We start from the raw sequence: 25,949 nt of genomic DNA on the forward strand, positions 1-25,949 counted from the left end.
GATACTCCAGATTTTTTGCTGAGTTCATGTGCATGATATGTTTTTCCCCATCCTTTCACCTTTAGTCTATGGGTTTCTCTTTCTATGAGGTGAGTCTCTTGCAGGCAACATATTGTTGGATCTTTCTTTTTAATCCAATCTGCCAGTCTATGTCTTTTGATTGATGAATTCAGGTCGTTAACATTCAGGGTTATTATTGAGATATGATTTGTATTCCCGGTCATTTGGTCCATGTTTAAAATTTTATTTATTTATTTATTTATTTTGACACAACTTGGTTTATCCTTTATTTGACAGTTCCTTTAGGATAATTCCTCCCTTTGCTGATTTGCTTCTTTGTTTTTTATCTCTTCCTCATGGAATATTTTGCTGCGAATGTTCTGTAATGCTGGCTTTCTTTTTGTAAATTCTTTTTGCTTTTGTTTATCATGGAATGATTTTATTTCATCGTCAAATTTGAAGGTAAGTTTTGCTGGGTATAAGATTCTTGGTTGGCATCCATTTTCTTTCAGAGCTTGAAAAATGTTGTTCCAGGCCATTCTAGCTTTTAGGGTCTGGATTGAAAAATCTGCTGATATCCGTATTGGCTTCCCCCTGAATGTAATTTGGTTCTTTTCTCTCACAGCCTTTAAGATTCTGTCTTTATTTTGTATGTTAGGTATTTTCATTATAATGTGCCTTGGTGTGGGTCTGTTGTAATTTTGTGTATTTGGAGTCCTGTAAGCCTCTTGAACTTGATTTTCCATTTCATTCTTCAGATTTGGGAAATTTTCTGATATTATTTCATTGAATACGTTGTTCATTCCTTTGGTTTGTTTCTCTAAGCCTTCCTCAATCCCAATAATTCTCAAATTTGGCCTTTTCATGATATCCCATAGTTCTTGGAGATTCTGTTCATGATTTCTTACCATCTTTTCTGTTTGTTCAACTTTGTTTTCAAGGTTAAATATTTTGTCTTCAATATCTGAGGTTCTGTCTTCCAGGTGTTCTATCCTATTTGTTATGCTTTCTATGAAGTTCTTAATTTGGTTTATTGGTTCCTTCATTTCAAGGATTTCTGTTTGTTTTTTTTTCAATATCTCTAACTCTTTATTGAAATGATCTTTTGCTTCCTGTATTGCTCTTTTAACTGTCGATTGGTACTATCATTCAATACCTGCATTTGCTCTTTCATCTCATCATTTGCTTCTGTGATCATTTTAATTATGTACATTCTGAACTCCCTTTCTGTCATTTCTTCTGCCATGTTGTCTTTGGATTTTATTGATGTAACATCTAGATTTGTTTGGTGTATTTTCTTCCCTTGTTTTCTCATATTGTTTAGGAATCAGTGGGTCATTAAGCTATTGCAGATTTCCTCTATCGACTTATAATATCCCTGAAGATTGCTAGTATATCCCCTCTTATCCTTCAGTAGCCTAAAATCTTGGAGGAAGTTGATAATGCGGTGCTTCACAAGGAAGCTGCCTCTCTAGGGTTGGTGACCTTCAGGTGGGATATATTCCCTGATAGTGGGCAGAAGTGCCTCTACTTGTTGATCAATGGTCATCCAAAGGGGAACTAGGCTGCGGGCTGAGGCAAGGCCTGTTTGTGCCTGTGTCTCTGATTTTACCGTCCTTGTGGGAAAAGCTCATCCAGCAGGGAAGACTCACCCGGTGGGGAGGTCTCACTGGTCAGTTCCCCTCCTAGAGGTTCCCCTCAATCTACAGCTACTCCCTGGCTGGGCTGTCTTCCTCTGCAACGTTCCCAGGGGCCCAGACCTACCTCCTGGGCCTGGGAGCCTCACCCTTTGCAGACGAGTCTCCTTAGGCTGCCTCTCCTCAGAGAATCTGCCTTCAGTCCTGGAAACTTTGTTCCGCCCATAGGCGTGTCTCTGTGCGACTCTTCCGGCAAGAAGCCCTATGTCTGGGACCCTGCTCTGCACCTAATCACCTGGCTATGCTGCCCCTCCTCTGAGCCACCACCTGGAGCCCCGTACAATAGCTCTGAGACCCAGAGACCTGCCACACACCTTTTCCTCTGGACAGCCGCCCGGTGTTCCGATGCAGTCACTAGGAGTCCAAGCAACTCCCTTCGCGTCTCCTCCTCCTGCCAACCGCCCGTAGCCCTAGTCATCACTCCGAGTCCAAGTAACCTGCCTTGTTCCTCCTCCTCCTTGGGGTAGCCCCCCCAGTGTTCAGGAGCGGTCGCTTTGAATCCAAACAACTCACTACTCGGCTCCTCCTCTGGCAGCCACCTGTAGCTCTGATGCAGTCACTCCTAGACCAAGCAACCCACCGCGCTTCTCCTCTTCCTCTGGGCAACCCCCAGGTGTTCAGAAGTGATCGCTCTGAGTTCAAAAAACTCACCACACAGCTCCTCCTCAGGCAGCACTGAGAGCCCCAGTGGTTGCTCTGAGTCTAAGCGCTGTGCTGAGCCGCCTCTATGATGTTCCCAGTGGTCCGTGCTTACCGCTCCAGTGGGGGGAGGGGTGTCTCGCCGGGCAACTCTACTTCACAAAGTTCCCTGCATTCCGGGACTACCGCCCCATCCGGGATGCCTCCCCAATGGGAGAGACTCACTCGGCGGCTTTGAGTTGGTCCCAAGTCTCTCACTATCTCCTCTTTTGAATCCTGCGTCCTGGAGCAACATGAAATGCAGTCTCCCTCTAGTCTGCCATCTTGAAAAATGTAGGTCCTTCACTTTGAAAAACTAACCTTTGGTGCCTTTTCTCTTTCATTCTAAGTATTGTTAATCATAGGCATGTGAATTCTGGCCTTCAATGAACAGCTCTCATCAAGTTTTACAAACATATTGCAGCCCCTTCACCAGTTCACTCCCTATCACCCATGTCAGGTTAGTAGGTCTTTTGTAAGCCATTGAAAGTTTTCACCTTCCTGAGCTTGCTGGCACCCTTCTCAATACTATGAGAGGGAGGTCTAGCATCTCCACCTTACACACTGCATACTGTATGTCCAACATTCATAAACCTATCTCAAAAAACTAGATCAGGTTCCAGTTAAATTTGCAGTGACACTGAAAGTTCAAATATGGGTTTCATGTCTTCTCATCAATACGTTTTCCCTTATTCATTCCCATAGTCCAGGTCTCTTTCTCTCAGTCTCACATCCTCAAGGTACATTCACATGCATATGCATTCCTGCTCCTGCATATTAACCAGCCTTGCATATGATTTTATTTGTGATTTCTTCCTGGATCATAGAGTATAATCCCTTTCCCAGGTGGGTCTAATGTTTGAATCTGGTTATGTAACAGAACAAATGAAGGGTTAGTTATGGGGGCTAGAACTTAAGAAAAATAGACAACTTCTTGTGAGGTATCTATCTCAGGTGAAGTCATGACATGATCTCCAGGCAAAAAGAAATTATTTTTCTTTAGCTATGAGAATAGGGCTGCATCTGTTTTTAAAGGGCTCAATAGAATATCAGGATTTCATATTTTTAGATGTGTCTACAAAATGTGGGTCAAGTTCCCAATTCTTTTCCTTGTCAGGATCCCTTCATGGTAGATATGTAGCATTTAACATTTTTCTCCTTTTGCAGTTCTGACACTTTGAGAAATAGATACTGAGCTTGATTTTCAGCAATCTATTCTGCATCTATAAGCATATCATCCTTCTTAAAATATATTTTTAACTATGTTATCAGTTAACTGATATTTCTCATAATTTTCCTTTCCTTTCTTTAGACTTCAATGCATTTTGGAAAGACAATGTACTCCCAAAACCATTATATTTAGTATTATTTTGTGTCATTCAAGTGTCAACAGCCATTGTACATCTCATGATTCACTTTCCCTGAGCATCTCATCAAAATTATACATAAGTGGAGGAATTAGTAATTAGAGCCTCAATGCACACCAAGGGTTTTCACTAATGTACTTACTAACAAAAAGCAGCTTTTTTTTGTTATCAAACTAGTGACTAATCAAGCTCTAAATTACTATTATAAGTGCCTACTGTCAATTAACTGAGCCTGATTTCCCAAAAAAGTTTTATGACTATGTCACAGGCAATTTCACCTAGTTGAAGGAAAGTGAGAAGTAGTTATTCACTATCCCATATTACCCACAGGGCATTAACTACCCTTCAAGTGTATATGGTTTATGCATGGAAATTGAAAGGGACCCTCAACTATCTCACATTGCAACATTGAGAGGAAAGATCCGGGTGGAAGACCAGAGATGAATAACCTCCATGTTCATGATACTTACTATTGGTTATGGCAAAGGGTGCTGTAGGAGAAACAGTGGTGGCTAGCAGAAGTTGGCAGGTGCTGACTAAATTAAGTCACATGTGAAAGGTGTCTAATCAATCCATAAACAGAGTTATCATCTATATCCCTAAAACAGTCACAAAAGACACACTTTTACCATTCTCTCGATACATATGTCTGGCCTGTTCTATCTACAGCAACAGATTCTTATTTTGGTTGTTAGCTATTTTTATTGCTCCCTTTAGGTTAATCTAATATGAATATATTAATCAGGTCACACTATTTGCCTGCTCAAAGCACACATATAAGTAATAAAAAAGCATAAAAGAAAATAAATGACAGTAAAATAAAATAATTATGCTTGTTGTTTCTCAGTGATAATGAATGAATTTAATTTCTCTATACGATTTGTTGTATATTGTAAATGTCATGCTACATATATTTGTCACATTTAAATTTAGAAATTAAAAAAATAATGTTAATTGATATAAATATTTTCTTGCTAAAAGTTAAGATTTAACAGATCAGTAGTCTGATGTAAAGAAACATTTTAAAAATTAAAGAAGCACCCCCCAAAATGTAATCTATTCTACTCCTTTCTACACTCAATCCCATGAAGACTATTTTTTTTAATTGTAAACGAATGGGATACGTGTTGTTTCTCTGTTTGTACATGGAGTAAAGGCATACCATTTGGTAATCATAAATTTACATAGGGTAATGTTGTTTAATTCAGTCTGTTATTTTTTTCCTTCCCCCTCATCCCTCCCACCCCTCTTTTCCCTCTATACAGTCCTTCCTTCCTCCATGAAGAGTATTTGATGTAGCTTTTCCCTCACACATAAATACACTGATAGAAGAATCAATCTCCTAATGGTGGCACTAGAAAGATAAGTTTTGATGCTATTGCCTGATTCATCAGGTTTTGTAATATCAAGGAATAGAAGATAAGCTACCACTAACCCATGTGGGCAGTCCAGTGATGTTAAAATGGTTAGCAATAATCATGCTAGATCACTGGAAGTGTTCCATGAAAATTATACATTTTGGATCTATTAGGTCAAGGACAACTAAATTTATATGCTTCTGCAATCATATCAATGTACCATGAATATAAATATTTGAATAATTTCATTACTAGAACAGTGGAGACAATTTTTATAAGTGGGGTATTAAAATTATTTTGTAGATGTACACAAATTAAAGTTAAAAATGGAAATAAAATTTTTCAGGGAACATAACACATATTTTATAGGTATATGTGTTATATATATATATGTATATATATAAATATATACATTTTTTTGGTACACCTGGGAATGGAACCCACAGCCTTGTGATCTTGTGAGTGTTAGCCAAGCACTCTGCCACTGAGCCTCACCTCCAGCCCATGATATTTTTAAATCTTTTTTAAAATTCGTGAACTCTTTCATGAACTAGATGACACTTCTGTACTCCTTTTACATTAATAATATTATAGCATAGAAAAATCATTATTGTGAGAACTGTTTAGCTAGTGTATTCATTCAGTCCCTCAGGAGGCAGAGACTAATGCAGAGAAGTACAAGAGATTTTGGGGACCTGGGAAGCACCTATGTACAATATGTTAATAATGGGGGTGGGAGGGGTTAGTGTTAGGGTTAGAGTTAGGGTTGTGGAGGGGGGCAAGAATGGAGGAAGGAAGGACTGTATAGAGGAAAAAGCAGGGTGGGAGGGGTGGGGGGGAAGGGAAAAAATAACAGAATGAATCAAACAACATTACCCTATGTAAATTTATGATTACACAAATGGTATGCCTTTATACCATGTACAAACAGAGAAACAACATGTATCCCATTTGTTTACAATTAAAAAAAAAAAAGAATGAGCACAAGGTGAGTCAAGAAAGCCTTTAAATACAGTACAGGACTTGACACCTTGAAAAGTAAATGATTGCAGACTGCAGGGCATCTCTAAGAAAATCTCAATCAGTTCAGCAGTTATTCCAGAGCAAAGATTGCCCTAGCAGCCAACCATGCTCACTGACTAGGAGGAAGCCTCAGATTAAGTATTAGGAGTCAAGGATGTCCAAATCAAATGATAGAACAAATGTCATCAAACATAGAAATTATTTTGCCTGTCTGAATTATGCGTGTGTGTCTTACACACTTGATTCACTTTTGCTTATTATTAGCACTGTATATTTTATTGTATACATACACAATCATATATTGGGCTGATGTGAACTTTGTGTGCCTATCTTTTCTTAAACAGATGTATGTATATTTGTTGAGGATACACCTAGTAGTGGAACTCCTGGATCATAACCTTTGGATATGCTGAGATATATGTTAGACCATGGTGAGCAACTTGTCAAAATACATGAAGTTATATCTGTACTATAAGATAGTTTCAAAAGCTCCACCTCCACTATTTTCACCAGTACTTGATAATGTTAATCTTTATTTATTTATTTATTTATTTTGGCAGTACTAGGGATTGAACCCAGCACCCTGTGCATGTGAGGCAGGCACTCTATCAACTGAGCTATATCCCCAGCTCTGATACTGTTAATCTTTTTGTTGTTGATGTTCCAATTTTGACTGGTATTTAGTGACTTTGAGAATTATATGATTTTTTCTCTCATTGGAATATTATATATGATGACACCACTATGTAGATGCCCTACTTTTTTTTCTATTAGATTGTTTTTCCCTCTTTTATTAAGTTGTAGGAATATATAATACCTGTCTAACACATTGTCAGATACATGTATTCGCAATAACTTTTACACAATGATTTGCCTTTTTACTCATTTCTTCATTTTCATGACAATAAATTATTTTTAGAAAATTTATGTGTATGATAACAACATGTTTAAAAATTTTAAACTTCTCTGGATTGCATTTTCTGTCTCCAAAGAAGTTTTCCCTACCTCAAGTTCTTGAAGGTAACTTTTACAATTTCTTTTTACTTATCACACTGAAGTCTATAATGTCTGTATTGATTATTGGTCCATGGTGTGAGGTAGTTGTCAGATGTCATTTATTTTGATTCATATCTTTCATCTAAATTAACTGAACTTAAATGAATAAACATCATATATTGCAGCTCTCATCTTTTTGCAATCCTATGACAGGCAATGTCACCTCTCTTATAAGTGAAGTGATTGAACACATGATGTGTTTCAGAATTAATTATAATGTTTTATTGACCTCATCTTTTGTTGTATCAATACAAAGTTGCCTTCATTTCAATAACTTTATGATAAATTTTGATTACATGTACATTAAGTCCTCCATGTTTTCATTTCCTTTAAAGAAAAAACTTGTCAAAGCTATGAAAATATATATGATTATAAATGGAATCTAACTTCTATTATCCACTAAAAGATTTAGTATTTATAGTAAATTTTCTAAAGTATTAAGGGTTTTCCTGCCAGTTATTGAGAGATAGATTGTAATTTTTCCTTTTATAAATGTCTTTTATATGATATCATATTCCAATTGAGATTTTTTGTCTTTTTCTTTTAATGATAGTTTTATACAGTATTTTGTTTATATATTTTTTAGATTTTTATCAGTGTAATAACATTAACCTGAGATTTTTTTTAAAGGGGTGAAAGAATTTTAATAGCAAATTAAATTTACTTTAATGATCACTGAGATTGCCTATCAATTTTGGTAAATTTTTATAATTCACTATCAATATTTACCATAATGTTTACATATTCAAATTTATTTTTCATAATTTTATTTTTATAGAATCTGCAGTGATATTTTTGTTGCTAGTAATGTTAATTTCTAGTTTCTCCTTTTTTTACTGATCAATAATCAGTATATTAATTTTGTGAAATTGTGAATTTAGAGATTATTTGGTTTTACCTATTGAATGTTTAGATGAATTTCATCTCATTTTTATTATTTGTTTATTTGATAGGTTAATTTGCTTTTATTTTTCTAAACATTTAAGATATAACATTAAAACATTGTTTTTCAGTTTTTCCTTACAGTCATATTTTCAGACATTTCTTTAAGGCTATATATTTCCACAATGACTATGATTTAGCTATATCTTGCAAACTTTACTAAGACACACATGCACACACATGCATATATATTACCACTTCATTAAATATCTACTTTCCTGAGTGCCTTCATTGTTTTATTGGTTATTGATAACCATACTCTTTAATTTCAAAGGGTTAAATGAATTCTACTTATATGTTGATTTTATTTTTTATCATAAGCTATATTGGTTTTTGGATACAATTTCAATAACTAATTTTTGGATTTTTATTAACACATCAGATTTATAGGTAGGAAACTTTTGCATTAGCACAGGGTACCAAGTTTATACTAATTCCACATGCAGTTTAATATTATGTAATGATTTTAAAATGTTAGTCATGTGGAACAAAAGCCCCTTCATTTTTATCTAACACTGGAATCCTTAAATTATGTATCCATACCTGCAATTAGTTCATTTGTTAATACTATTGGTTTGATCTTTTAGTAACATTGCTGCAAAAAGTATTGTTGAGGGCCCCAGATATTGTCTTCCTCTTCCAGAGGATAATCACCTAATCCTCTGCAAGCCAGAAAGAACAGAGGGTCATCTTATTATTTCATTAGGGACCAAGGTCAGAAGAGGTTGGGTTGAAACCTTCTCTGGTGAGCCTACATTGTTTAAAGGAACATTAATCTCTTCCTGATTTTCTTTGCTATTATAATAAACTTTTTTGATTTGTATTCCACCATTTAAAAATTAAAATATATAAACTTTATGAAGTTGAGCAGCTTAGTAATTATATTCATATTTCTGCATTACTCATCAGTACATCCTCCTCCTTTACCTAGAAATGATAAGCAGTTTTGTTTTTTACTACCTTTTTAAGTCTCTTTTCAGGCTCTTCCCAACCCTTCCTTCTAGAATTAGACTCCTTGTCTCAAACAAGCAGCAAATCATCCATTTTTTCTTCATTTTATCTAGTCCAAATTAATCCCTAAAAACAGTTCTTAATACATTCATCTTTGGGCAGTTCATGAGTACTATTCCTCTTTTTACTATACTAAAAATATGCTGTTTGATAATACCTCTCAATTCTCTGAAGATACATTTGAAAAATACTCTTTCTGTAGGCCCAATATGGTTATAGTTAGGCTCCCTCACGGAGGCCAGAAACATGCCCATGTCATGTTTTCAGTGTGTAACCAAGGCTATGAATCAGCTATGTTATGAGCAGTGTGTAGTCAAGGTCAGAAACACTCTGATTCAGCATGTGTACTCAAGGTCATAAATATTTGTTTATGAGCTTCACCCGCTTATGCAACCTATTGGCCTTGTGCCTTTTTTTTTTTTTGGCCTGGACTTAAAAGATGACTTATGAAAATGACTCATGGGGTGGCAGGGTGGCTGGCCCGGGACTATTGCTGCCTCCAAATAAAGTATGGCCAATGTTCCAACCATGCCTTGCACCTTCTTTCAGCTTCCAGATCCCTTAACCTTGCCTTAGCCTCACTCCATTGCTTGACATACACCCATATCACCCTAGTTAGTGATATAAATATAAGAAAGGTTTCAGAGAAGGCAATAATGTATCATTAAAGCTATGTCAAAAATATAAGCCATCATCATGTCATTGAGGTCTTAGCTGTAAACATTTTTGTTTTGCTTTACAGGATTAAGAGCTAAGTGCTTAGTGATTATTTGGTTGCATAACATGTGGTTTGGTATTTCATAACTGAGAGCTATGAGTGCCTTTATAGTGTGAGAATACTGAGTGAAATTGTTCCCTACATGAATCTATATGCCTCATAAACACACCAAGGTGGTAATATGGATGTTAACTATATTAACCAGAGAATAGTGAATTTTATTTCATCCATGAAGCCACAAAATGAAATGTCACATACTTAAAGAAACATCCATGGGAGCATTTGTCAATGAAAATTGTTTTCTTTGAAACAAGTACTTCTTGCAGTTAATCAGCCATAATTATTTCCTTGTGAGCTTACACCAGCAATATCATTTAGAATTCTGAAATGTGATGGAAGACACATCAGCTTAGCAAAGAAAAACACATAACCATCAATGACAAACTAGGGAGAAACTGTTGTGGTTAACAGCTGGGCATCTTTTGTCAGTGGTTGTGACTGGCCTAATGGCTACGAAGTGCATGACTCCCAGAAGGCAAGCTTTTCATTCTTACAGGCCCTTCCTATTATAAAGCTGATGAACATCACTAACATATCAGGGTCACAAAAGTAGCAATTAAGAAAACCATCCACCCAAAGAGGAAGACAAGACTCTTTCATTACCTCTGGTGACTTTTAAAAATAATGTTTTCCTCTCAAAAATCTATTGAGTTTGTAAAATAGACCCCTGCAGACGGTTGATATTCTACATTTTCTACAGGGGTATTTGCCATATATTCTGACTTTAGCTTTTAAACAAAACTTAAAAAGATTTTTCTTTGTGGTGAGAATATTAAAAATCTTCTTTTCTATGTACTTTGAAATATATAACACATTATTGTTAACTCTAGCCACCTTACCGGGCTGGAGAGCACTAGAACTCATTCCTCCTATATCACTGTAAAATTTCACCCATTCACCAACCTCTCCCCACTCTCCTGCCCCCAACTGCTGCTAATCACTATTCTAGTTTCTACTTGCATGAGGTTAGCATTGTTAGATTCCACATCTGAGTGGAATATTTAATATTAGTCTTCATGTCTCTAACTCATTTCACTTAACATAATATCTTCCAATACATTCATTTTGTTGCAAATTATAGAGTATTATTCTTTTTTATGACTGAAGGTGATGAAGACGATCCCCTGCTTTGGACATTTCACAGCATATACATATATTGATATATTGATACCAAATAAACCTGTTCAATAATTATCAGTCAATTACAATAATTTTTAAAAATCCCAAAAGTTTTCAACCAAAAACATCTTGGTGCATGGGAAACAGATATATTTTAATTTCTCCACCTTAGTCCATATTGTTTTACAAATACAACACGATATTAATGACCTAAAAAATCTCTCAGAGAGATCCAAGATGATGGACTAGAGGGAGGCTGTGTTCCTTGTCACTCCTTAACTCTGGTTTCAAGCAGAGGATATCTGTTTCTTGGTAAGGCAGTTTTTGCTGCTTATCAATCCCTTGCTGTTTACTCCATTTGTCTGCTGTGATCATCTCCAGTCTGCCAGCATATCGATGCATTTTTTGAGTGCAGATTGCTCACTGTCAGGTGCCTATAATCCACCACTTGCCTGCCTCTCGCCTGTCCATCGCCTGCTTACACCTATCCATCACCCAACGCACGAGGTTCACCTCCCGATCATTGGACAACAGTCAGCAAACTGATCGCCGACTGCCAGTGGAGCACCAGCTGCCTGCTGTTGCCTGGAAGTTCACTGTTACAGTACCTGCAGGTTTGATTACATGTGACTGCCACCATTTTGAGACAATAGCCAGGCCCTGTAGGACTCTTGGCTGGACCGACTGAGCCCCATCTCCAGGATCCCTCAGCCCGACTGATCACTCCTTGCCTCTGGGGCCCTCACATCAACTGACTGTTCCCTGCCACCAGGACCCCCAGAACAACTGACTGCACCCTATCACTGGGACCCCAGACTGACTGATTGCAAATGGCCTCCAGGATCCCACAACCACAACAAACACACCCAACCTAAAGGACTTCACCCCTGATCAACTGCATCCCGCCTCTGGAACCTCCTGCTGACCACAGCCACAACCTGAACTGCAGTTCCCCTTTGTCAACACATTTGGAAGCTAGAGGGGCCATCTTGGATAATCCTGGAAGCCAGATCATCGATCTTTAGGTGGGTCAAAACCCATCCTGAGACGCCTGCTGGAGGCTTGAAGCTCATTGTCAGGTACCTCTCATGCATTAGGCTACTGAACTCTGGGAGGTTTCATTACTGTATATCTGTTATACTGTAGATTTTCTTTTTTCTCCTTATTAAAAAAATTTAAGTTTTTATTTCTTTACTTTTCTTGCTCTCTTTCCCTTTTGTTTACCTGTTCCCTCAGAGTCTCTTTCTCCCTTTTTTGCATGCTAACATCCAATTTCTTTGGATTACACTCTCACCCTTTCTATTATCTAGAACTTCTGGATATTCTTTTCTTATCCCATTAACAGTCACATTCTACATCCCTCTGCATCCTCTTTGTCCTCCATTTGAAACTGCAGACCTTATTGCAAATCTGTTTGTTTTACTGAAGGTAATATTTGAACTCATTCTGTTATTTTTGACAATTTTGTTATTGTCCTCATAGGGGCTATTTGGTCTAGAATTGCATAGTGTCTCAATTGGGCACTGCTAATATTGATCTCCCCTTAAAGAAAGGGTTTTGGAAACCTATAGGGCCACTATAAGCCTATAGGGAGAAATCTGTAATACCCTAGATCTGCACTGCTAGAGGGGAATATACATGAACAACATGAAAAAACAAGGAAAGAAAATGATCTAAACAAATCTAGATTCTATATTAATAGAATCCAATGACATTATGTTAGAAGAAATGTCAGAAAAGAACTTCAGATCATACATGATTAAGATGATTCACGAAGCAAAGGATGAGGTAAGAGAACAAATGCAGGCAATGAATGATAATACCAATAAGCTGAAAGAGCAAATGCAGGAATCAAAAGATCATTTCAACAGAGAGATAGAGATTCTCAAAAAAAAAAAAATGGAAATCCTTGAAATGAAGGAAACAATAAACCAAATAAAAAACTCAATGGAAAGCATGACCAAAAGACTAGACCACTTGGAAGACAGAACCTCAGACAATGAAGACAAAATATTTAATCTTGAAAATAAATTTGCCAAAACACAGAAGATGATAAGAAATCATGAACCAAATCTCCAAGAACTATGGGACATCATGAAAAGACCAAATTTAAGAATTATTGGGATTGAGGGAGGTCCAGAGATACAAACCAAAGGAATGAACAACCTATTCAATGAAATAATATCAGAAAATTTCCCAAACCTGAAGGATGAAATGGAAAATCAAATACAAGAGGCTTACAGAACACCAAATGCACAAAATCACAACAGATCCACACCAAGGCACATTATAATGAAAATACCTAACATTCAAAATAAAGATAGGATTTTGAAGGCCATGAGAGAAAAGCATCAGATTACATATAGGGGGAGACCAATATGGATAGCAGCTTACTTCTCAACCCAGACTCTGAAAGTTAGAAGGGCCTGGAACAACATATTCCAAGCTCTGAACGAACATGGTTGCCAACCAAGAATCCTATACCCAGCAAAACTAACCTTCAGATTTGAAGATGAAATAAAATTCTTCCATGATAAACAAAAGTTAAAAGAATTTACAAATAGAAAGCCTGTGCTACAGAATGTTCTCAACAAAATATTCCATGAGGAGGAAATGAAAAACAACAATGGAGGTCAGCAAAGGGAGGAACTACCTTAGAGAAAAAACACTCAAAGGAGAAACCAAGCCAACTTAAAAACCAATAATAAGCCAAATGACTGGGAATACAAACCATATCTCAATAATAATCCTGAATGTTAATGTCCTAAACTCATCAATCAAAAGACATAGACTCACAGAATGGATTAAAAAGAAAGACCCAACAATATGCTGCCTGCAAGAGACTCATCTCATAGAAAAAGACATCCACAGACTAAAGAAGAAAGGATGGGAAAAAACCTACCATACACATGGACTCAGTAAAAAAAGTGGGGGTTTCCATCCTTATAACAGATAAAGTGGACTTCAAGCTGAAGCTAGTCAGAAGGGATAAAGAAGGACATTTCATACTGCTTAAGGGAACCACAAATCAGGAAGACATAAAGATAGTAAATATTTATGCCCAAAACAATGGTGCATCCCTGTACATCAAACAAATTCTTCTCAATTTCAGGAATCACATAGACCACAACACAATAATTCTTGGTGACTTTCATGCACTGCTGTCACCACTAGATAGATCTTCCAAACAAAAACCAACCAAAGAAACTGTAGAACTCAATAGCACAATCAATAACCTAGACTTAATAGACATATATAGAATATTCCATCCATCAATGAGCAGATTCACTTTCTTCTCAGCAGCACATGGAACCTTCTCAAAAATAGACCATATGTTATGCCACAAAGCAGCCCTTAGGAAATGCAAAAAAATAGAGATACTCCCTTGTGTTCTATCAGATCACAATGGACTGAGAGTAGAAATCAATGACAAAATAAAAAAGAGAAATTACTCCAACACCTGGAGACTAAATAATATGCTATTGAATGAAACATGGATAACAAAAAACATCAGGGAGGAGATTAAAAAATTCTTAGAGGTCAATGAGAATGATGATACAACATATCAGAATCTCTGGGACACTATGAAAGTGGTACTAAGAGGAAAATTCATTTCATAGAGCACATCCCAGAAATGAATGAAAAGTCAACAACTAAATGACCTAACATTATAGCTCAAAGTCCTAGATAAAGAAGAACAGAATAAAAGCAAAAGTAGTAGAAGACAGGAAATAATTAAAATCAGAGTTGAAATCAATGAAATTGAAAGAAAAGAAACAATTCAAGAATTTATATTGTTATAATGTCCATATTGCCCCAAACAATCTAAAGATTCAATGCAGTTTCTGTCAAAATAACAATAACAATCTTCAGAGAGCTAGGGGATAAAATGCTAAAATTTGTATAAAACCACAAAACCTTCCACATAGCCAAAACCCTCTTGAGCAAAAGAAAAAAAAAAGGTAGGAGACCTAACACTACCTGATTTCAAAATATACTACAAAGCTGTGGAAATCAAACAGCATGATATTGGCATAAAATAGCCAATAGACCAATCAAATGGAAGAGAGAACCTGAAGAAAACTCAGGCTTCTAAAGACAACTGATTTTAAACAAAGGTGATAAGAACATACATGGAAGAAAGGACTGCCTTTTCAATAAATAGTGCTGGCAAAATTGGATATTCACATGCAGGATGAAACTAGACCCCCATCTCTGACCAGTCACAAAAATTTACTCAAATGGATTAAAAACTTAAATATAAGACCTGAACCTACAAAAGTACTAGAAGAAAACACCAGAGAAATGCTTCACAACATTGGAATGGATATGAATTTTTGGAGAAGACCCCAAGACATATGAAAAAGAAAAAAAGGGAGAAATGGGATTACATTAAAAAATGTTTTTGAACAGTGAAACAGCATCAAAATGAAAAGATAATTTACAGAATGGGAGAAAACATTTGCCAACAGACTAGTTAAGGAACTCTAAACACTCAGTAGCAGCAAACAAACACATCAAAAACTAATCTGGTTTTAAGAAATGGGCAAAAGATCTAAATAAATATTTCTCAAAATAAAAGACATACAAATAATGAACATGTATATGCAAAATGTCCAACATCACTAATCATCAGGGAAATTCAAATCAAAACCATAAATTAGATATCACTTAACCCCATTAAGAATGATCATTATCAAAGTGACTAAAGATAACAAGTATTAGAGGGATGTGAAGTAAAGGGAATCCATACACACTGTTAGTAGGAATATATATTAGTGTAAGCATTATGGAAAACAGTGTAGAAAACCCTTAAAAAATAAAAATAGATCTAGCAGAAGATCCAGCAATCCACTCCTGGGTGTGTATACAAGGGAGATTGGTCTGTCAAATGGAATTCTTCATTCCCTTGTTCACTGAAGCACTATTCAAAATAGTCGAGAATTGAAAACAATCCATCAACTGATGAATAAATAAAGAAAATGTGGTACAATGGAATACTATTCAGCCATTAAAGATAAAATCTTGTCACTTGCAACAGCATGGATTGAATTAGGGAGGATCATGATGTTAAGTCCAACAGCCAGAAAGAGAAATACATGATCTTACTCATTTGTGGAATGTAAAAAAAATGTTTATTTCATATAACCTGAGAGTAGAATGATAGATACCAGAGGCTGAATAGAGTAGCATGGAGGGAGGGAGGAGGAAAGACTGATCAATGGATAACTTAGTTTCACTGAGAAGTTCCAGTCTGCTATTTCATAGTGGGGTGATTGTAAATGACAGTTGTGTACCATATATTTCAGAATACCAGCAGAAAAGATTTTGAATGTTTTCATCATAAAGACATGATAAATGTTTTAGGGAATAGATACATTTAACATGATTTAAACTGTTGCTGTGGGAAGAGTGGGCGAGAGAAAGAGCTCCTACCAGAGGATGGACTGGCTGCAAAATAAAAGCTATTTATGAAATTTATTCATCAAAAATAATGACAGAAGACAGAATTACCTTTTTTATTTATTTTTTATTTTGTACAGACTGCATTCTGATTCATTGTACACAAATAGGGTACATCATTTCCTTTCTATGGTTGTACACCATGTAGAGTCATGGTGTAATTGAGATAGAATTATCTTAAGAGCAGGGGCAAGACTGATTGAGCTGTCAGAAAGGGTATGACTCTAACAAAGGAAGGATCCTGATCTTCCTTTATTTAGAGTGGTACAGATCAAAAGGGACCAGTAGAAGTTTCTTGTGGGGGGAGGAGGGGACAGGATACGGAGTGGAGGTAAGCAAGTCATTTGGCTCTAGCAGGTCACTCCTGCATCCAATGCTTTTATTTAAATTGCAGTAGTGAGCTAACACAGGATAACCACTTTACTCAGGTGGTCTCGATCAGTTATGATAACTGAGAGTTCCTAAGACCAGCTCTTCCTGAGTAATGGCCAAACTATGCTTGGTTCTCATACCAGTCATGGGTGCCTTCCCACTTTAAATATTGCATTATATATATAAATGTTTCAAAATATCATATGATATACAATTTATGTGTACAATTTTTGTGTATATAATTTAAATTATTAAAATACATAATGTGGATATGAGGAAATTATAAAACTATAAAGAAAAGGTAATACTTAATAAAAATAAATTTTATTTGATGTCAGTCATTACAGATTATCTTTGCCTATTGTGCAGCCAATGAACTAAGATCCAAGTAGATTTCCTTCATTTTTGACACCTTACAGCTAAGGAAGGAGAGAACCAAAGAATAAATTTGAGCATTCTTTATTCCTTTGTAGTCATTCCTTCAGTCAAATCTGATAAAATTAGAATTTTAAGAAAAATTAGTCCATATTAAATAAATTAAAGATGACTTGTTGATTAAGGATAGTTCTTCAAATTTCCTAAATATAAGGCTATTATGACAGAATTCAATTTGTATCAAGTGTATGCATGGTATATTTAGAGGCTCCAAACTTTTCTTCTGAATTCTATAATAGTTATTTTGCAATTTTTAAAATTGCAGTATAGTTAAACATAATAATGGGGTTCTTTTGATGTAATCATACATGTAAAGAATATGATTTGTCTCACTTCGGTCCCCAGTATTTCATCTTTCCCTCTCTTTCTCTCTCCCACTGTTCCCCTTCCTCTATTTGTCTTCCTTCTATATATTTACAGTTTTTTAAAATTAATGCTTTATAGATATACATGCAGGTAAAATTCATAGAAGTACATAATATAAATTGTTTAATTTTGGTAAATTTTTGATAGGCTTTTAAGAATGTCTGTATTAAATGTTACCTAGTCTGGTGTTAGAAAGGTCCCCAAGTAGGAGAATATCTGGCACACAGTAGACACTTAACAACTCTTTATTGAAAGATTAGTGAATGATCACATTGCAACTAAATGTTAGGAAATGTCAAAATCTGAATTCTTTGAAGGCAAAATCTACATGCCTTCCCTCATTTCCAAATCTTTGTAATTGAGTCTCTTAGGTTAGTTTGTTATATACAGACCTGAGATGGAGGCACACATGCAGAAGTTCCTTGGACTAAACTTTTAGGAAGATCTGTTTTGAAGCTATGAAGGAGGTACAATTGATCAGAGAAGAAAGCTGATTTTCAAAGCAATTGTAGAGCACATGCCTTTCATCCTTCCAGATGGAGCATGGAAACCAGGATTATGGGCCAGAATTAAAGCAAATATGTCAAGGGAGACAGACATGTGTACTTTTGGAGCAATGAGATGTTGGATACAAGTTACCACTAAAAAATATTATAAACTTGGACAAAACAGCTCTCTTACAATGAAAGCAATCTCTGGAGAAAGAATCCTTGTCCGTTGTCCACATGTGCAGAACCCAGGATAATGGATACCATAGTCCTAATGGGAGTTTGGGGTGGCACATCATGGCATCCACTATACCTAGGAACATCTTGATTTCAGTGGGCTTTAGATTTTATTTCCTTTTCATTTGAATGGTGGAAGAGGGATTTGTGTGGGGTTGCAGTGTAGGTGTGTGTAGACAGGTTTGACATAGAACATGTTGTCTTTGCTCTTAGCATAAATACAACTGATGAAACTTTTTATATCAATTCTAAGTTGATTTTTGTATTTCATTTGAGATGTTTTAGTGTTATGCTATGGCTATTCTTAGTCTTTCTTCAGGAAGAAATGTAATTAATGAGCTTATAATTTGTAAGTGCTATCTTTGGTTTGTATCTACATTTTATCTTATCTTCTAAAATGAATGAGTCCTATTTGTATAGAAATGCAACTTAAAGTTTAATTTGCCTTAGCTATTTATTCTTGCTATGAAAGTAGGAGACACAGAAATTACTTATATGTTCAAATTTTGACTCTGCCTATAGCACACTCTAACATTCCACATCTAACACTGAAAGTGTCTGAGTAAATATCTCTGTATAAGGAGAAATCCAGGGAGATGGCATTTCTGACTACCTTGTAGAGGAAGATGGGTTACCCAGAAGTGTTGTATTCTTTAGAGGAAGAAAACCGAGGGTCGATGCTTTTTCAATGTCAAGCCTGGAATTGGATTCCAACAAAGGAAATGGATTTGAATGGTTCTCAAGATTCAACTGAACTCTGTAGCACACATAGAGTGCTATGTCTAAGTGCCATTTTATGTGCCTTGTAGAAAATATTGCTTTAAATATTGCCAAGAACTTATAAAACAGATGCTAAAATCATTCTTGGTTTACAAATGAAGAAAGTAACTCAGAAGCATTTAAGAAACTTACCAAATATTAGGTAGCAAGTTACTAGAAAATCTGGGATTCAAACACTATTCATCTTTCTTCAAGTGTACTTTCTACAAAAATGACTTTATGTTGAAATCTGGGTTGCCTTCCCCATTTCCTGTTTCTCATTCTGTTCAGCTGAGAAGGACAAAATGGAGAAGAATTGAGGTATTAAAGGAAAGTTGAGAAATGTCTGCTACTCACCTATTATTTCACTTACTGAATATTTATAAGTGTAGAAAAATCACACATTTTATGAAGACCAGACAAAAATGGGGAAATAAATATCTAGAATTTCCATATCTTGAGTCTGTTTTTGGCATATGATCTCTCTGCCTCCAACTCTTCTCCATAAATCCTGTATATATCTGTACTATAATTTCAACCATTTCCAAATTTTGAGGAAATAATATAGATGTCCACAGAAATATCAGATTAAAATGGATGTTACTGTATAGATAAAACTTGCTAACTCTTGAGTTGTTCTTCTATGTGTGGAATAATTTTATAAAATAATTTATAATATATGATTAAAGTGAGTATTTGAGAATCTCAGAGGAGACAACATTCATACAAAGTAGACAGGCCAGACCAATTTCTCAAAATTAGAGAAAAAATGATGTCAGGCAAATTTTTCACTAAATACAAATGCTGATTACATACTATAAGGCCTCATTTGTACACAGAAGGATTGCAGGAAAAAAACAATGGTTTAATAAGGAGGTTAACAAGAGGAATAAAGGACATGTATGTGTTTGTGCATTTGTTGTGTTGCCTAGAAAACCCTGTCAACAATGACTTTTATCTGAATTTAACTTGCATGTATACAGAGGAAGTGAGGGGTGCAGCTGTTATGTAGAAATAATGTTTCACCCACCAGTCGATATAATGAACCATTTATAGAAATTTAGATATATTTGAATTGCTTGTACAGTTTTATTCATTTTGAATTACCATTTCAGATGCAACAATGAAGCTGCTTCAAATTGCTTTTTCTCAATCTAAGTGGCTTTGCTGAAGGTTCACACTTCAATAGTCTGATTACTGCCTCATTAAGACAACAATTAGAAACTGGCCTGAGATATCTGGAACACTAGCTTTAAATCATTTGAGTGTCAGTCTTTTGCTGGAAAATTAACTTTGTTCTATAGTTAAGCCAAAGTCTCTATCACTTGACTTACAGGTGCAAATTTAGGACTAAAGTTAAAGAGAAAATTAAAAAGGAAGAATTTTAAACAATTAATTTTCAAAAACCAAAAAAAAAAAATACATACAATATTGTGCACAGATCTTCAAAATATCGTTCTGAGAGAAAGAAGCCTTACTAAGAGAGCACAAAGGTTTATTTACCTTCAGGTCTATTTACCATATCTACATACAATTTTATTTGTGCTAAACATAAATTTTTAAATTACAAAAAAGTTAAGTAGTAAGCGTAAGGGTACTTCTCATAAACATCCTTCACCAGCACTGTGTTTAAACTATTTTACTATTGTTTAAATAGAAAATTGAACACACATTTTCCTTGTCCTCTACTGGCCTATAGGTTAGGAATATTTTCTACATTTAATGAAATATTGTTGCATTTAATGGTTGTGTAATTCTTTTTGGAAGTTATGGAAAAAAAGAAAAATGTTTTAAAATGTGATTTTAGAGATATCATCAATTTCTTTGCAGGTATTAATATAGAATTGAATTTGTGATCTGTGCCTATGTTGAATTCACTTTAAAACATATAATGATAGAAAAATAACAAATAACTCTAGGTAGGTGATTAACTTTTTGATTCCTTACTCGTATATGTTTACATGGTAAAAGGATACTGCATATTTTTAAGATAGGAAAGTGTGAGGCTATCATTTCTGTGTTTCTTTTTCTCATGTACATAGCTGAGTGTAGCTAAAGGAGGAATTTTATAATTCCCTCTCTTCATTCACAAGGATATTTTGCCTGAGTACATAACATTGAAATTTTATGTCAGAAAAATTAAGAACTTGGACATTGTCACATCATCCCTTCCTAGCCATATTCCAATATCCTTCCTAAAAGAAAAATGACAATGAAATTACTTTACCTGAGCCACTTAATATCAATTTCCATAATTTCTCTTAGAATTACAGTTTAAATATATCCATACCTTTCATATCATTCAATCTTTTCTTTTTCTTGCCCTACATTTCATTTAAATGTAGGAAATACCACTGGAGGGCACCTGCTCAATGGACAATCTTTAGTTCCTTAAAATAGCAGAAAGCTCTGTTTTGAAGCCTTGGGAATGCAGACTTTAGTGACTCTGGAAACTTGGCACAGAAATCTTCATGATGAGTAGACCATGAAATCTCTGGGGTTGGCATACTTCCTGATCTTAGGTAGGTAGGTCAGCTAAGCTTTTGTATGGAGTCTTTAGAGATATCTGTCTTAATAAATGACTTTGACTTTAGTGACCTATTGCTGTAATGTTCTTATTAAATTTGCTAGAGTCTTGGTGAGCTCATAGGTCACTAGATTCGTGTTGTATTTTCTGGCAGGATTAAGGTTACTCAGGAACATGGGGAATATCCCTCAGGATATCGTTCTGCAAAGTGGATTTCTTCATGTGTGTCTTCTTGTTAATATTCTTAATTCTATGGAGAAAAGGTTCTCATTTTCAGAAGGCATTTTTCTTCTCTTATCAGTACCTTTAGACACATTCAGGTCTGTAATCTTTGTTACTAGAAAGTATTTTGAGTAGATGCTTAATATTCTCATCATGTATAGGTATGTACAGGAAGAATTTCATTTTCAGATATTAAAAAGTTCAACCCAATCTATGGTATTTTAATTTTAATTTTCCGACCAAGCTTATCTTTTCAATCTCACTTCTTCTCCAAGCTCAGGTCTGACCCATAAATCTTAAAACTAGTCAAGAAAGGGCTGGAATCTCTTATTTACTGTCCTATATCTTTCTCACACTAACTGTGGTTGCTAGTATTTTCTAAGTTTCAGGGCATGAGGAGGAGGCATTTCAAGGTAATTGTCTCTTGATTGAAGCTGGTTTATTGGGGTACTTGTGTTATGATCTCCTTGTGATAGATAAATAAATGCAGGCTGTCTCTTAAATGCACGACTTTTGTAGGTAGGTGCTTCACAAAAAGCCCTGCTAGAAGCATTTCTTCTGCAACTTTGACACACAGCATGCTCACTAGGGCTGCTGGCATTTTATGTCACCTCCTCAACTTCAGTCTTTTCAAGAATCACACAATATTGACTTTGCTTTTATTTTGGTTAATCACTTAGACCTCATAGGATGTCCACTAGGGCATGCTCTGTCAGAGAGTCTGTGCCATACCTATCAATTCAGGGGATATTAGAATGTCCATGGGGATCATAGAAAAATTTGTACATGTTTGCCCCGCCAATCTCTGGAAATGTAGGCAACTCCCACTGTTGATCTCTCTGCTTTCCCTGCCATCATGGGTTGCTGCACCCATCCTTGATCCTGCACATTTCTCCAAGCAACAGCAATAATCAGGCATCAATCCATACTTGCCAAATTCTAGGACACATATGCTCTGACTACTTATAGCAGCACCAGAATTTCAGATTTCTGTAAGTCATGTTTCTGTCTTCTTCTGCAGTCAATGCTAATTTATAAATTTGATTTTTATGGAACTCTCTCATTAACACTGGGGTAAAGGAAATATTTTCTCTCCCATTCATGTCTATCCATGACTAAGATTTAATTTTAAAAAAATAGATATTCCTTAATGAATCATTAGCTTTCTTTTCTAAAAACTGAAGGAACTGATAAGGACAGATATTTAAGTGATCATTTAGTTTGTCTTTCAATAAGTACTCTGGACCAGTCCAATACCACCACTGTAATATGTAGGCAACTACTCCCTGTGAGCCTCTTCTTTGGATCTCAGAACTATGACACTCACTCCTCCTCACTTTTCCTATACTATGCACAAGCAGGTATTTAAATATGTGGGTTTAGAACCACAACCATCCAATTGTCATTTCCATTTCCTTGGTAATTAATATACTCCTACAGAGGTTTAGTTAAAAAAGAAAAAGGGAAAAGTAAAATTTAATATGAATTTTTTCCATACATTTCCAGGTCCATAATCACACTGCATTTTGTAAATCATTCTTCAGGATCTCTGACTTTGACCATAAGTTTTTTTGTTTTTTGTTTTTTGATTTTTGTTTTTGTTTTTTTGTTAACACAAGAAGAGGATTCCCCTTTTTATATATACACACAAACAACCTAATGCATTATTTATGAGTTGTAATTGCCTGGGCAACTAGCCATAGTACACACATCACAATCTTTGAAATATTAAGATCTTAAAAGTTTATTATATTCTTAAAAAAGACACATAGACTTATTTTCAATTTGTATCCTTAGACATTTCCAAACCTATAAAGGAGAAATACATCACTCAGGGAAGGACCCTCTAGTGACATTCTGTCCCAGTGCATCACCGGTACAATGGAACTTTAATAATACACTGCCAAGTGTCACATATCAGTGAGCACTGGGGTGAGGAGACAAGTCACTTTAATCAATTATTAGTGCTATTTATCATTTCAGTGACATCAGCTAGTACTCAATAAACAGGCCTATATAGGGAAGGTTATATTACTGCTATTTCATTAGTAATATCTTTGAATACAAGGTGAATAAAAGTGAAATTGTTAAGGGACTCCTCAAAAAATAAGTGTGACAATTTCAATATTTATGCAAACACTGTCAATGTTGTGAAGCAAAAAACAGAAATATTGACTTAAATTTCTCTGGAATTTTAAGCTATTTGAAAATTCTCCTCACAAAATTATAATTTTACTTTTTTAAAATTACATTTGATTGTGGATCATGGAGAATAGCTGTTTTAAAAATAAAAATTATTTTGAAAATGTTAGTGACTGCACATACACAGAAGCACTGAAAATAAGAACAGCTAACATCTCTCCATCTATCTTTATATATTTTATATATGTTTCTTATCTATATTTACTACATATTCAGACATACATATAAAATATCATCTCATCAAAGCTATCCACTTGGTGCTTCTTTCCTTTAGTTTTGTAGGCTTCAATTTAATTCTAATGAAAAAAAATATTCTGTGCTCTTCTTTTCTTACAAAACATATACCTATTCTAGTCACTGAAAAAAATTAAGTTAAAAAAAACTACCTTAAACATTTGCTTTCAATTAGAAGAGAAGTTGTAAATTGAGGCAACAAGAGTCAGAGAAAATGAGTATTTGATAGGTCACACTTCCAGTCTCTGCTCACAGGAATTTTTGACTACAAATAGTGGCTAAGTCCAGTGAACCATAGCACTCCTTTAAGGGAATCTTTATATGGAATTTCCCCTTATCTCTGTTCTGTAGAAGATCCCAAAATGAGAACAGTAGAAAATATTTGCCTGTATATTCCAAATAGCATACTAATTGGGATTTGGGGATAGATGTGTCAAAAATAAAGTGATACTTTTTCAGTGTGCTGTATCTAGGCACTTGATAGTTCATTCTCATTAGTTCTTCCTTTGTCAAACTTTTGCTCTCTCCTTACATGTGCCCTTAGGCCCGTTTTCACCTTCCATTTTCAAACCAGCATTTAGTGTGTCTATTTTAACCATGACATTGTCTGCCTTTTTACATATACTCACACACTAAGTAAAATACTATAAAAATCTAGTACAACCTCTTTCACAAGCACTATACCACACTCCTCAGTCTGTGTTGTACTCTTGCTTCTTGAATTTCTGGATGTTCTCTAATCATGGTAATTTACTGAATTCCAAGCCTTGAACATAGTCCCTCCTGCTAATGTGGTTATTGTCTTGGATTCCTGGTGCATGTAAATCTTGTTATTGTCATTTGTGTTGGTAGAATAAAGGATGACACTTAAAATATTTAAAAACATAGTTGCAAGTTCTTATAAGGTATTTACTCTTTAGTTATGAGCTCATTTAAGATCTTAGAAGAGACTAGGAAGATGGAGGTACAAGGAGTTAATTTGCAGCTTAGGATGGGAGTCATTTACTGTTTTAATCATCTTTTTCACTGCTGTAACTAAAAGACCTACAAGAACAATTTTAGAGAACATTTATTTGAAGACTCAGAGTTTTAGTGGTCTCAGTCCACAGATAGCTGGCTCCATTCCATAGGGCTCAAGGTGAGGTAGGACATCATGGAAGAAGAATGTGGTGGAGGGAAGTGGCTCAAATAATGATCGGAAAGCAGAGAGATTCCTCTCACTAAATACAGGATACCTACCCCAAAGCCACACCCCACCTACCTACAGTTACCACTCAGTTAATCCCATCAGGGGACTGATTCACTGATTGGGTTAAGGTTATCATAACCCAATCATTTCACCTCTGAATGTTCTCGTATTGTATCACATATGAGCTTTTGGAGGACACCACACACTCAAACCATAACATTTGCCAGTCAGTATAAAATTTAAAAATCTTTATGACAGTACAATTTTTATTTTACATATGGGATGAATATCAGCACATGGCATAACTGACCTTAGTGTTTCCATCCTTGTGTATTCTCTTATTTTGAATTTAGACTAAATTCTTATTCCAATCCTTTGCAGATATTCAAAATTTATTGGAAGCTTCCCTGTCCTTTTAAATAACAA

The 25,949-nt window shown here is 35.3% G+C and overlaps 1 pseudogene; it reads left to right on the top strand.

Moving 5' to 3' along the window:
- LOC124962348 (soluble calcium-activated nucleotidase 1-like) overlaps positions 1-25,949 on the top strand; it is a 914,602-nt pseudogene that overhangs the window by 415,700 nt on the left and 472,953 nt on the right.

This window comes from Sciurus carolinensis, chromosome 12 (assembly GCF_902686445.1).
Source record: "Sciurus carolinensis chromosome 12, mSciCar1.2, whole genome shotgun sequence".
In the NCBI taxonomy this organism is placed as follows: Eukaryota; Metazoa; Chordata; class Mammalia; order Rodentia; family Sciuridae; genus Sciurus; species Sciurus carolinensis.